Source organism: Lepisma saccharinum, chromosome 27, assembly GCF_977018435.1.
Source record: "Lepisma saccharinum chromosome 27, izLepSacc3.1, whole genome shotgun sequence".
NCBI classification, from domain to species: domain Eukaryota; kingdom Metazoa; phylum Arthropoda; class Insecta; order Zygentoma; family Lepismatidae; genus Lepisma; species Lepisma saccharinum.
The window spans coordinates 13,814,974-13,828,534 of NC_139255.1; positions in this window are offsets into that span (position 1 = coordinate 13,814,974).

Here is a 13,561-nt window from a genome sequence, read left to right on the forward strand (position 1 = left end):
TCGTTACTTACGAAAAATACTTCTACTTTAACAGAATTATAATCGAACCTTTTTATATCTTTCAGCTATGATTGCTTGGAAAAGTTAAAGGACGTTAGTATTGTAAAATCTCGGTGGACTCATTATCTTAGCACCAAAAATTCTGGGTTGGAATTCCTATGTCAGTTTCGTATCTCTAATGAGGCAAATAGGAAATAATTTGGAAATATGCTCTGCCCCAGGTTTCTCTGCAGCGGCCGAACGAAAGCAAGTCTCTGCGCAATCAGTCAATATGGAGGACTGACTAATGAACGCGTGCGAGGGAACGGGATTGTGGTAAAGGTGAACAACGACCACCCTTTCCAGCAGCGCTCCGCTTACTCACTCTTCCCCTTTCTTGCGCAGCCTTGCTCCATAGATACCCGGGGCAGAGTATAGAGAGAATTGGAAGAGACAGCAAACGTGCCATTTTGGTGGCAGAAGTCCTCACTGCATCTACGCACAGTATCGGCAGTTTTAAAAAACACAATGGCATCTATTTGCGTTGGTAATACATCAAAAGGTGAAGAAAAGCAAATGCTGTTATTCACTTTGTTGATGTCTGGTTAAGTATTTTCCTATCTCGTTGTTGTTAACTTTATCGAAAGAAATTTTTTTTTACTCTGCAAAAGATAAATCGTAAATTTGTCACGCCTTGCATGTATCCTGCAGATAAATATTGACAACAGTAAAAACGCAACAAAACCAGTGTAACAAAGGACTTTGGCCACGTGTGTAGAAATGAACGTTCCTTTCAACGAAACTCGCACGACTCCACCGCTATCTTTTACTGGCGCCTAAGAGTCTGGACTCTGGAGTTGTTTCGCCCAGACATGTGTGCTGGATCTGCTGTGAGAACTCGAGTTTCGGGTTCACTTCCAAGTGAACGAGAGTAATGTATACACCCAAGTATAAGTGGCGTGTGCAGGGTATAGTTATAGTTGGGAACGCAATACCCCCTATTGATTCAAGTTTGCTGCACAATTAACGTGAACTGCAAAGAAAGATGGGGAAATAGTATTTATTACTGCTGTCCGCTATGGCAAGTCACGTAGTGGTAACGGTATCACATGTGACGATGCGGCGGTCTGGCGTTCGATCCCCATTAGAGCCTCAGTGGTTCAATTTCCACTGGATGATATTCATTGCGCGAAATCACACCCACCGTCATGGCCACGATTTCGGCAAACGTTTCGGGGTGTTTTTTTAACACACTTGATAGGCATTGCGCCTACAGTATTTGTGGCAGTGACTGAAGGTACGCATATAACGATTACATTCTAAATGCAGTTCTTCTTCATTTTGTTTTAGTCTCGTAAAGATTAACAGACTATCTAAAAAGATGTGTAAGGCCTCACACACTCTTCGATCACGGCCAATTTGGTGGTGATGTGATCAGCACTACGTTCCTGTCGCCTTTACACCCCAGAGTTTTACCTCTAGTTACCCACCATTTATTTGAGGCTGGATGAGCTCCAGTCGCTTTACGCGGGGACAACGGCGGAAACATTTCGACCTTAGATCATCCAAGGGACTCCCGTGTGGCAGACAGGTGCCCTACTGACTAGATTACATTATATTGTGCATAACCATTATTTATTTGGAATCAGCCCCTCCCCCGCGTCTTAATTAAAATGATATATTGTTAGCACTAGCTTACCCGGGGGGGGGGATTCCAGGCCAACCAAATTCTCAACTGTGGACATTTGTATTTAAAAAATGAAAATAAATTAAAATACGTTGCAATGGTCCCTACCAATATTTCTGAATTACTTTTGCTCATACAATGATGAAATTAACGTACATAGGAGGAAAATTCACGCTGTGGGCCTATCAGTATGTTCCGCCATGAAACTTGTGCCTGTAACAGTGTACAATTGGTTGATAATTATGGTAATTAATGTAGCTATTATAATTACTTGAGAACAGCACATACGAAAACAAGAAATACCATTGATTCAACATTAACATGTAATTTTGAGGTCTAGTGAATGATAAAATGTGTGTGACACTCGTGTAATAATTGGTTCACATGATGGTCATTTTGCAATTATTATATTTGTTATATAAGTTATATGAACAACAAAAGAAGAAATGATTCATTAAAAAATTGTTCCATGAATTTTAATTTTAATGTTAAAAAGGAAAAAAATTTCTGGGCCTCTGAGGCCCCCTCAGGTATGTTAATTTCTTGTACGCCAGGGGAAGCTAGGGATAAGAAAAACCAAACTTATTCCAGTCTTAACTGTAGTTCTTTTGTAAAACAATGGTAGTAGTGGGGTTTGTGGTATTATAAACCCAAGAAAGGAAGAGCTCCCCTCAAGCAGAATTGGCTACACTTAAAACAGGCTCAACATGCCCATATGAGCTTTTTGCTCAAGTGTAGAACCTTGCCTAATCCAAGATTTTTGTAAAAAAGCCCTCATGGATTCCATGAGAAAGGAAGAGCCCCCTCAGATTGATGTGCCAATACTTACAAAAGGCACTTCTGTGAGATTGTTGTCCATAAATTTGTCAAAAATATGCCCCTCTTGATATTTTTTTTGACCACACTTAAAACTATGCCAAGACACACCCACACCCACCCACACACACACATATTTACTTCTGGTTTAAGTTCAATTGGACCCCAGCCTCAACTTGCTTATCTAATATTAAAATATTATATGCAGAGCTTCTCTAGAATTGCTCCGTGACTCTCTCATTTCTTACATCATAAACATATGATTTTTCACCTATGAGAATAACACTACATATAGTGTCATCAGGTAATGCCTCATGGAATTCACAGATAATTTTAATATTTGTTCTGTCATTCACCACAACTTGTTTTCTTTTTGAAGTGTTGATTACAAACATGGGTCTCTGTGTTTTGAATTCATCTGGTGTGTAATACATTTCAGTATTGCCTGTAGTGACTCTTTTGAAAGCCGAAAAAGCCTCATATAATTTAAGGAAATCATCCTTGGACATGTCTAAATTGTAATTTTCTCTAGGAAAGACCTCATTTCTGCCATTTTTAAGATATATGTTCTTGATGTTGCAGCTATCAAATTTGCTTGAATTTTTTTCCTGATTGTTGTGTCTCCCAGTCTGAAACAATACTACCACAAAATCAGGCATGTCATATTGAATGCTGGAGAATGAATTTGTGGCATCAAACTCATAATAAGAACCAGTTGCGGGCTTCTGTACACATTGATATGTATAAAATTGTAGAGGAATCTGTGGATTTTTTATTATATCAGCTTTGTATTTAAGAGCATAACTGGCCTCATATTCAACAACAGGGATTCTTAACTCCATAGTCTGAATAATGCATTTGCCTGCATCAGGTAGGGTATTAGGCAGAGCTTCCCCTGTAGAGTTTATTGCACTGTACCTCATCAAAGCATTGTTATCATTTGCAGCTCTTCTAAATGTAATTCTTAACCCACCGTTCCACATAATATCTTTGAAATCTGAGAAGAATCCTGGCAATAGGCGCATCGGGAACAGCACTGTGTGGTTCTTAGATAATATCTTATCACCAGCCTCAAATCCGCCTATTTTGTAGTATGAAGCCTCGGTTTTGGATAATTTTAATGTGGCCAAAGCTGTGGAGGTAATGCCGGGATAATCTATTCTGTTTATAACAACGCCATGTTTTCTGATCTCAATTTCAGAGAATAGATGTGGCACAAAATTATCAACCAATCTTATATTAGAATTTGCCGGATAATCGGTACCATCGAGCTTTACAACATCAAATTTGATGTATAGATCTGCTCTGTGGGGGTGTATAAATCCATCCCCTACATCAAGATCAACCTCAATTTCTGTGTTGGGTTGATTTAAATTTGCAAATGTCCTCCTGTTTGGGGGGAATGATTGTAGCTCATAACTCTCAATATTTTCCATTTTTTTTCTTGTATGTATTTTTATTTAAATGTTAATCTCTATGATTGCAGTTGTTGTGGCTCCATCAAAATCAACTAATTCTTCTTTTTCATTAGTGACCATCAATTCAATATTATCTATTCTGTTATGACACACAGGAAAATATAATGTTGGGGATGGATTGTAGATGATGGGCTCCATGAATTCAGAATTAGGCTTGAATGTTGCAATGATCCCGGTTTGTTTGTGAGTGCCTATGCCATTTGATTTGGTGATCATACCCTCAGCTATATTACAGTGAATATTCAGAGTCTCTATGGCTAAGAATTTGGGTATATTCATAGCAGTGTGTTTGATGCCTGGTTCAAATTTTGTGTAGTTCTCAAAGCCTAACAGCTCTCCTATAGTAGCCAGATCCACTCTTTCTGTGGCAGATACAATTTCTACTCTGTGAGTGACAGAATTCTGACTTAACACTATACCTCTGGGTAATTGAGCATTTAGAGTGGACAGATTATATTGCCCTGGAGTGATGACAATTTTTTCATCCCCTACTGCAATTGTGTTGTTGTGGTGTGTAATATTTGGGATCAGGTACATGCCATAAAATGCCCTGAGAGCTATTGTTTTGGGATACACTATGTCATCATGCAATTTGAGTTTCAATATTGAATTTTGGCTGGTGAGATGGAATACCCCCATGATGTTTCAGATACCACAAGGCTTTTTGAAAATCTTCAATTGATGGTTTATTTATTTGAGACATATATCTAAGAACAAACAAACACAAATGTCCACAATTAACATCTTTGAAGTTTTGAACACGGGCATTATTGTAATAAAGATTAGCTGAATTTAGATATTTTATTAAATTTTCAGGTGGAACACCTCCAAATGAATCAAAAACAAATGCCTCATTTTTTAAATATTTAAGATAACAGATCCAGTGAGTGCCCTGATTTTTGAACTTATCCAAATTAACAATGCCACACTCTTTGTTGAGTGGTTGTTCTGGCAAAGAATCAGACATGTACACACCTCTAAAATGTTTGATGCCCAATGGCTTGATTAAAGCTTCAATATCTTGGTTTGTAAGCGGTTCTTGTTTTTTTTAAACTTATTCATGGCTCTCTTAACACCTTTGCCCTGTTTCTCCATTGCCAGGTTATGGCGCTTCTGCTCATCTAATTCTGCCCTATTCTTCTTGGCATCTATTACTGTTTTTGCTATGGCAGCTGATCCCCCAGCCAAGCTCCCAACAGCCCCGAGAGCAGCTAAGATGGCAGGGATGGTAAATATAAATCCCCCCACATGTGATTTTTTTCTTGATTGCTGTAATTTTTTTAATTGGGGGGTACTAAGCAACAATTTCATACCATGCCCTTTTGCAATACAAGAATTTTTTTTCTTGCGCTGCTTTTTGGTTAAAAGACTGTCAATAGTTTTAAGAGATTTGAGACCTGCATAAGGAATTTGATACATAACACCCTTGGCCTTCATTGTAGGTTTATTATATACATATTCACAACCCCCACCCCAATTTTTGTTTGGTGCTCATAGCTATGGTGGTTCCCAATGCTGCTATTTTTTCACTCAAAGAAGCATCTTTGCTTACAAATCTGCCAAATGCAGCCTCTTCTAATTTCTTGTCTGCAACATGTCTCTTGTCAAGATCAGAATGTGTGTTGTATGCAATATCATGGTCTCTACAAGCAGCATCTAGGGGATTGACACCAGGATCACCTCTGTTTAATCTATGATCCAATTTTGTGCCTGGACCACAATACTGATAGCCTGGAATGTGTAATTCAAATGGCAGCTTGTTTATAATGTCATTAACAAGGCCCCGACCCTCAGAAATATTCCAAAATTTGGGGGGTAGAGTATTAATAATTTTTATGAGATATCCAATCCCCTTAGTGTCATTCACTATAAAATTAGACAATTTTGTGCTTATCATGTCCATAATTCCAACCTTTTCATTGTAAAAATTGTGGTTCCCAGCATTTTCCTCCCCAGCTATCACCAATAACCTATCTACAAGTTTCCTGACATCATCAACCCACACAAATTCTTTGGGCAGGGTGTTGTATTGTTTGATTCCACTGCCAGTCTTGATCTGAGACCATATGGGCTTGATTAAATTATTGTATTTTGCCCCACTGCTCGACTTGACTCTTTTTTGTGTGGGATCATTGTTCTGGTATAGAGCATCTGATTTTATTAATATTTCTTTGTAATGCTCATAATCTTGATCTGTATAGCTGCCAGGCCTTTTCCTATCAGTTCCCATAATCCAGGTGTGCCGGTGTACTTAACAAAAGCACCTTTTTCTCCAAGTCGAGATTCTGAATATACAATTATATCATCTCCCATAAATGTTACTCTGAAATTGCCAATTCTATGTATGATGCTGCCATCAAGCTCTGTGTCAGCATATAAGCCAAAAACCTCATCTTTATTGTCTTTAGGTGTGGTTAAATATTTTTGAGCAAGAAGACCCAATTCAATAGGATCCTGACTAGCCTCAATTCTTCTAGGAGCAATAGGACTAGGTGTATGAATACTGGAAAGTGGGGTGAATGGATAATCTAATATGTTCCTTGCAGCTACAGGTACAAGCTCTGTGAGCAAATTTTGATTTTGCTCTGTAACAGTTTTGATATTCTTACCTAAATTATTAATAGCATCAATTACAGGCTGTTCTGTTTGTTTGTGTTTTTCATAAATTCCTCGGTTCTCTGATTTCCATCCCTTAAATCTTTTTACAAGATAATCTCTTAACTTAAGATCATCAATAATTGGCCTTTTCATGGTTATTTATATATGTTTCAATGTCTAAAAAATTGTTGATTTTATTTCTGTATTTGCCAGTGTTGGGTGTTCTTGTCATATCAATTGTGACAAACCCATAACTATCCTGGTTCCAGCACTTGCTGCAAAACTTGGAAAAATCATTGTAGCTCAAGTCCCCACCTACATATTCATCATGTATGTGTTTGAGGTTGGTATGGTCTTGATGAAACACACATATAAAATTGCTGTTGTCTCGGATCAGCTGCTTGGGTATTTTTGAAAAAGTCTGTGCCAGGTAGAAACAATCAATGTTTTTGTGCCGGCCCTGTGTAAAGAAGTTTCTAACCTTGTTTCGATTATCCAATATAATGTCATCAAACACAACAACAGAATTATCGAGACATTCATGAAGTGGCTTAACATCTGGTTCAAAAGTGGCTATATCCAATCCATCATATAGCTTCATCAGCTGCTGATATTTTAATTGTTCCAAGCTCTTAGAGAAGATATACAAGTGCCTGTTTTTCCAGTCTAACCAGTTGGGTGCCAATAAAAAATTATCAACCATTAGTGTAGTTTTACCACAAGCAGATGGCCCAACAATAAGACACCTAATATTATCAGGTAACAATTTTCCATTTCTCTTATTTTGTTGTTCAGGTTCTGGCAGCCTTTTTATAACATCCCAGGTGCTCATATTATCACTTTGTTTGCATCGATCCAGCTGTGTTCTGGAAGTCCTAGCCATTTGACAAATAACTTGTTGCCTTTTCTGCGGATGATTTTTTCTATGAGATATGTGTCAGGCTGTTTAGTTTTGCTGAGCTCTTGTTCATAGAACCTGCCTTTGAGAATTTCTCCTCGGTGATCCTTTATTATATATGTGTTAAGGGTCCCGGGTTTAACCTGAACCACTGTAAATAATTCAGTGCTCCAGTTTCTTGTAAAGCCTCTCTTCAATAAGTGCTTATATTTGCTGATTCTTACTTGATCACCCACCTTGTATTTGGCCTTTCTTGTTGTTGGCTGGTATCTAGGATAATAAACAGTGCTGATCAATTTTTGCTCATCAGATGAAGTTACTTCAGAGGGTTTCATGTTGATTGTGGAATGGACCGAGTTGTTATATTTATGTAGAAGTTCTGGAAGAATATTAATCCATTTATAATTACCTTGAAGTGTAAATTGTTTATACATAAGATTTTTTAAGGTTCTGTTGAATCTCTCTACAATTGAGGCTTTGAGATCACTGTAACTCGAGTAATGTTGTATTGCCTGGCTTTTAATGAATTGTTGGAACACAGAATTATAAAATTCTTTGCCATTATCTGTTTGCAAATAGCGCGGGGATCTTCCACTCTGATTGATGATTGTCCTGATGGCTTCTGTAACACATTTTCCAGTCTTGGATTTGAGTGGCACAGCCCAGGCAAATTTTGAAAATGTGTCTATAACAGTGAGTAGATACTTGTAGCCCTTGTTGATTTTGTCTAAGTTTTTCAACTGCCCACTTGCCATTTCAATCAAGTCGCTCTGCCATAAATCATCTATGCTCTTTGTGACTACTGGGAGTCTCTTAAAATTATGTCTGGCTTGTCTGTGTAATTCATCAACAATAATTTTTCTAGACATAATATGTAAACAAGAATATTGCAACTATGGGGTGTTCAGCAGCTGATACTGCAGGATTTTCTAAATATAATTTGTCCCCTATTTGTATTTTAAATTCCAGAGCGCCATCATCTTCAGTATAGGCTGTTTCTAATGTATTGGGATCTGTAAAATCCTCCAATTCCACACTGGTGATTTTTGGTTTATTGTCAGCATTTGTTATTGATAAGGTAGGGTAGTGGTGTGCCTGTGGTTGTAGCCAATATTTGATCTTGATTGGTCTCAATGTGCCCCCAACAAAAAATTGGTAATAAAATTGTGCAGGGGACAGCAAATATATATTGCCACCTGGTGTAAATGGAGAATCATATTCTTTGTTGGGGATACTGTACAATTCAAGAATTACTGTATGTTTTGGATTCTCGATTATGCCTGTTATTTCCTTTTCTGCTGTGAGCAATCTGCTTGTTACAGATTCAAGGTGTTCATTGATGGTCCTAACAACATCATCACGGCCTGGCTTGATTTTTATGTCCACAACAAATTTTTTGTATTGTTGCACAATTTCTTGAAGCTGGGTGGCAAAAACAGACAAAGCATTTGCTTGATTGGATTCCATGGTCCCTAGCTGCTGCTTGATATTAGCTACAATTTGTTGCAAATTTTCAACAATTGCCAATTTTGAATTTTGAGCTGTAAGATCATGGACCTGTCTTCTGATATCCTCAAACAGGGCATGCAATTCATTAATATGTTGATTTGTTGGTAGAGTGGCCACTGTCTGAGTGAGTTGTTTGATCTCTGCTTGGATATTCTTGATATCTTCTGATTTTAATATCCTATTCACTGCTCTCTTAATATTTTTAAGTTCCTGTGATGTAGGCAAATTTGATACTGTATTTTGCAAAAATTCAAGTGCCAATTTCACATTGTTTAATTCAGAAGCATCAGCCACATTTTGCATAGCATTTTGGAGCAGAGCTATATCTGCCTGAGTGGGTGTGGATTGTTGTAAAATTTCAAGTTTTGTTTGAATATCATCTATCAAGTGATGAAAATGAGATAGTTCAGATTCAGTGTTGAGGTTTTCAAGCTTTGTGATTTGTTGCTGGACACTGACAAGGGTATCTACAATCCCAGGAAATCTGGATTCTAGTACATTTGCCAAATCACTTTGCACTGCTGCTATTGTACCTTCAAGGTGGGTTATGGAACTTTGAATTTTTCCAAAATCCTCATATGTTTCAAGTTGCAGCTTAATATTTGCTACACTCCGAGTTATTGCATTCAAAGCATCAGAAGATGGCAAGTTGTTCATAAAATTTTCAAGTGTCTCAATTTTTTCTTTAACCTCGGCTATGGCATTGTTCAGAGGGTCCAGATTAGGTATTTGGAGTGACTGAATCTGTTCCTTTAGAGTGGAAATAACTAGATCAAAATCTTCTTGTGATTTTATGCTTTTGACAATTGTTTGGAGCTGTGTCTGGACATTATTTATCTGCTCTTCCAATTGTTGTTTCAATTGCTCAGAATTGTTAGCCTGGGTCTTAAATTTGGCTTGAAGAGCTGCTACAGCTTCTTCTAAACTTTGAAAATTATCCAATGTGGCCAAATCAGTATATTTCTGAAGCAGCAATTTGAGTTCTGAATCAATTTTAAGAAGAGGGTCCATGCATTGTGATTGCAAATTTGTAATTTCTAATTGAAGACTGGCATTGAGTGTAGTTTGTAAAGCTTGTAAATCACTTCTTAATTTCTTGACTCTGACATCAAGCATCAGAATCTCATCACTGTGATCTTCATGTCTTGTATGGCCAAAAATATCATTAGGCATTTTGTTTAGTGGTTATTTATTATAGAGTATCTGATTCTTAATTCTATAAAAAAGGGTATAAGCTTATCATAGGATCCAGGGACCTCAATATATAAGCAGTCACCAGCAGAAACATTATAAACAGTGCCAGAAACCATGTTTGAGTGCTTAATTCTGTAAATATTTCTCCCTACTGAAATTTTAACATCACCCTCAAGAGTTGTAATAAATTGCAATTGCCCACCAACAGGTAATTGGTAATGATTTAAATTATTGTTAAATATGTACAATATTTTGCCTGTTTCATCATCAACATCTGTAAATATGCTGTTCAGATGAATAATTAACAAGCCACTCAGTTTAGACTGCATATCAGAAGAGGGTTGTGGTGTTGGCAGCTCCATAATACCTTGTTTTTTGAAACCAAATAAGTTCATAGGCATGTTTATTTATTTCAAATCATGCTCTGTGCTTGTGCATTGTTTGCCATTTTTCAAATCACAATGACCCCATGGTAAAGTATGTATGACACATGACAAAATGCATCTCTTATCATCATGTGGGTCCAGAGCCACTTTTCTTACAACATTTGAAGTCAATAGGTGATCCACACTCTGGATTCTGGATTCTGATGTTCTTTTTGTGCTACATGATTTGAGGCAATTTTTATAATCTTCAAATTGGAGCTCTTTTTCAACAGTTACTCTGCCAATGCCCTTAGCTTTTTTGACAACAGCACTACATGTTTTAAAACTGTACATCTTGGCACTTAACCCAGCAAATTCCACAATAACATCACCAAGTGTTTCATCTTTTAACTTGCCAGGCACTTTTTTGTTGTGGGGTTGAATCCTTTTATGTTCACTGGTATCAAAATATTCAAGCAATTCAGGCTGTGACATATCTTGATAAACATCTTCTGTTTTAATATCAAGAACAAAACTATCCGTGTCCATGTACATCAATTTTATATTATCACCATAAAAAGGTTTCAATACATCATAATACAATGTTAACATATGTAATTTGGACAATTCCAATATTGCAGCCCCTACATAAATAGGTTTATCAAACTTAATCTTTGTTTATTTCATGTTGAAAAGTGCCATATTTTCATCATAAATTCTTCTGTAATTGAAATTAGGCTTTGCAACCAATTTTTTGCTCCGGCTATGGTCAGTAATTATTTTAACATCGGTATGTTTTCTGACATTTTCAATGGTTTTGCCATATACAGAATTAACCATCAATTTAAACAAGGCCTTATCAAATTGGCTCTTTGCAGATGTTCGAAGCTCCGTGTTTGTATCTATGTATGGTTTCAACCATTCTGAGTGCCTGAACCTTAAGACTTTGCCAAGTTTGGTCACTTGAACACCATGTTTTATCAGGAACTGGAGGTTTTTGTAATATATAACATAGCCCTGTTTTGCCTCCAGTGTCATCATCAGTTTCTTCTGTTTAGAGCCAGGTGAGCACTTAACCTCGGGAATTGGGGGCAGATCAGAAAATTTGTTATGTAAATCATCTGGAATTGTCAAATCAACCTCTAAGAATAAGCCATAATTACTGTCATCAAAGTCCTGAAGATCCTCAATATTGAAATCTTCAACCCATTCAAGCCCTGCATATGGCAGTTTTTGCATCATAGCGTGACCATAGAGGCTGTTTGCATCCACATACAATATATAATTTGATGGCCGTGCTGGATCATAATCAGGCATATATTTGTTATTTGCTCTGGCATTTCTCTGGGAACATTGCACCATACCTCCTTTTATACTTTCCTCCATAAACAGATACATATCTTGATCTTGGATCAGATCCAATGGCTTTTTGGTGTTTAAAAACATTGCAGACCATGCTAGGCCCGGGGCACTGTAAAAATACACTGGGTCCAGTCCATAATTTTGCATGCAAGATTTTCTGAATGCCTGCATTATATCTGCAAAGATGGTCACATCAAGTTTCAAATATGCCATGTGATATTCACCAAATGTCTGGCATTTTAAATTGTTCCACACCAATTGGGCATGGTGATAATCCTCATCAGTGATTCCAGAACCTCTGATTTTGCTGTAGAACTCATGTTGTGGAGGCAAAGAACACTCATCAAATTTAGAAAAATCTGTGACATAATCATATGGATATACCCCCTTCCGCCTAATTAATTTCAGGTCCTGATTTGGAAACAATGCACGTGTGATTTTGAATTGATTATCAGATAATTGAGTGGCCAGTGTAGCCAGGCTAGCAGATAAAAATCTGTAAGAATCAAGAAATCTTATGTGAATAGGAACACCATTAACTTTAATAATTTTGCTAATAGATATATATTTCTCATCATTTTCAGCTAAAATATTTAAATTCTGCTTGTCAAACCCCTCGTACCTGATCAGATGATGGAAATCATAATTGGATGCTCCATGGCAAAATATGGGGACAAATCTTGGTCTCTTGATCTTAATATTACAGCTATTACACAGGGCCATTAAGAATTTACCATCTGTATGAGAATGGTGTTTCACCTTGATATTTGTATCTGAAAATTCAGAATCACATACCGGGCATTTTTCTGCATTGTTGAAATCTTCAATCTGTTTCTCTGTTAAAGGCAACATGGGTTTTGATTTTAATAAAATATTAGATGCTATGTCACGGCACTCATTTTCTATTCTATGTGCAAATATTTTGATGGCATCTGGCCCCATGTATGAATATTCTTTAGTAACAACACCATCCTGTACAACCACATAACAAAAGCTGGAAGGTTCATGTAGCTGGTATGGTGTACTTGAAGATTCTTCAGGATCTGGATTGCAGGATGCAAGAAATTTGAGAATGGATTCAAAATCACAGACAATATATGCTGGGTGTTCCAACAAGGCTTCAAACTTTTTGAATTTGCAATTCTCACTTGGCATTGGCATCACCATATGAACAGGTTTATGATTGCCACAGTATTTCAGATGCTCAATTAACTTGTTCTTAGCAATTTCTGCATTCTCTTCAGGAACCCTCTTCACTGTTTTTCTACCATCAAATACAGTTAAACATCTTCTGCACAACTTGAATATTGTATTGGATTTGTCAAGTTGTGTTCTCACTAAAGCTTGAAGATTATGTATCAGAGTGTAATGATATGTGCCATCCCTTTCAATTAAGAGCAAATCAATTGGGATAGCAGATTCATCATCAATTGTACTGATTCTGAGAGGTTCTATTGAGCAATTGCCAGTGGAACAAATAAATACATTAATAGATAATTGTTTGCCATTGATATGCCTGGCCCTTTTTTCAAATTTATCAATATTCTGAAAAGACATTGGATATTCTAAACCCTCCATTGCATCGTCAAAAAAGTGTTCATGTTGTTTGTAACAACTTATTCTCTCAGGATGCCTTGAAACTAGAAACAAAGCAGCTAATATACACCACAAAAAG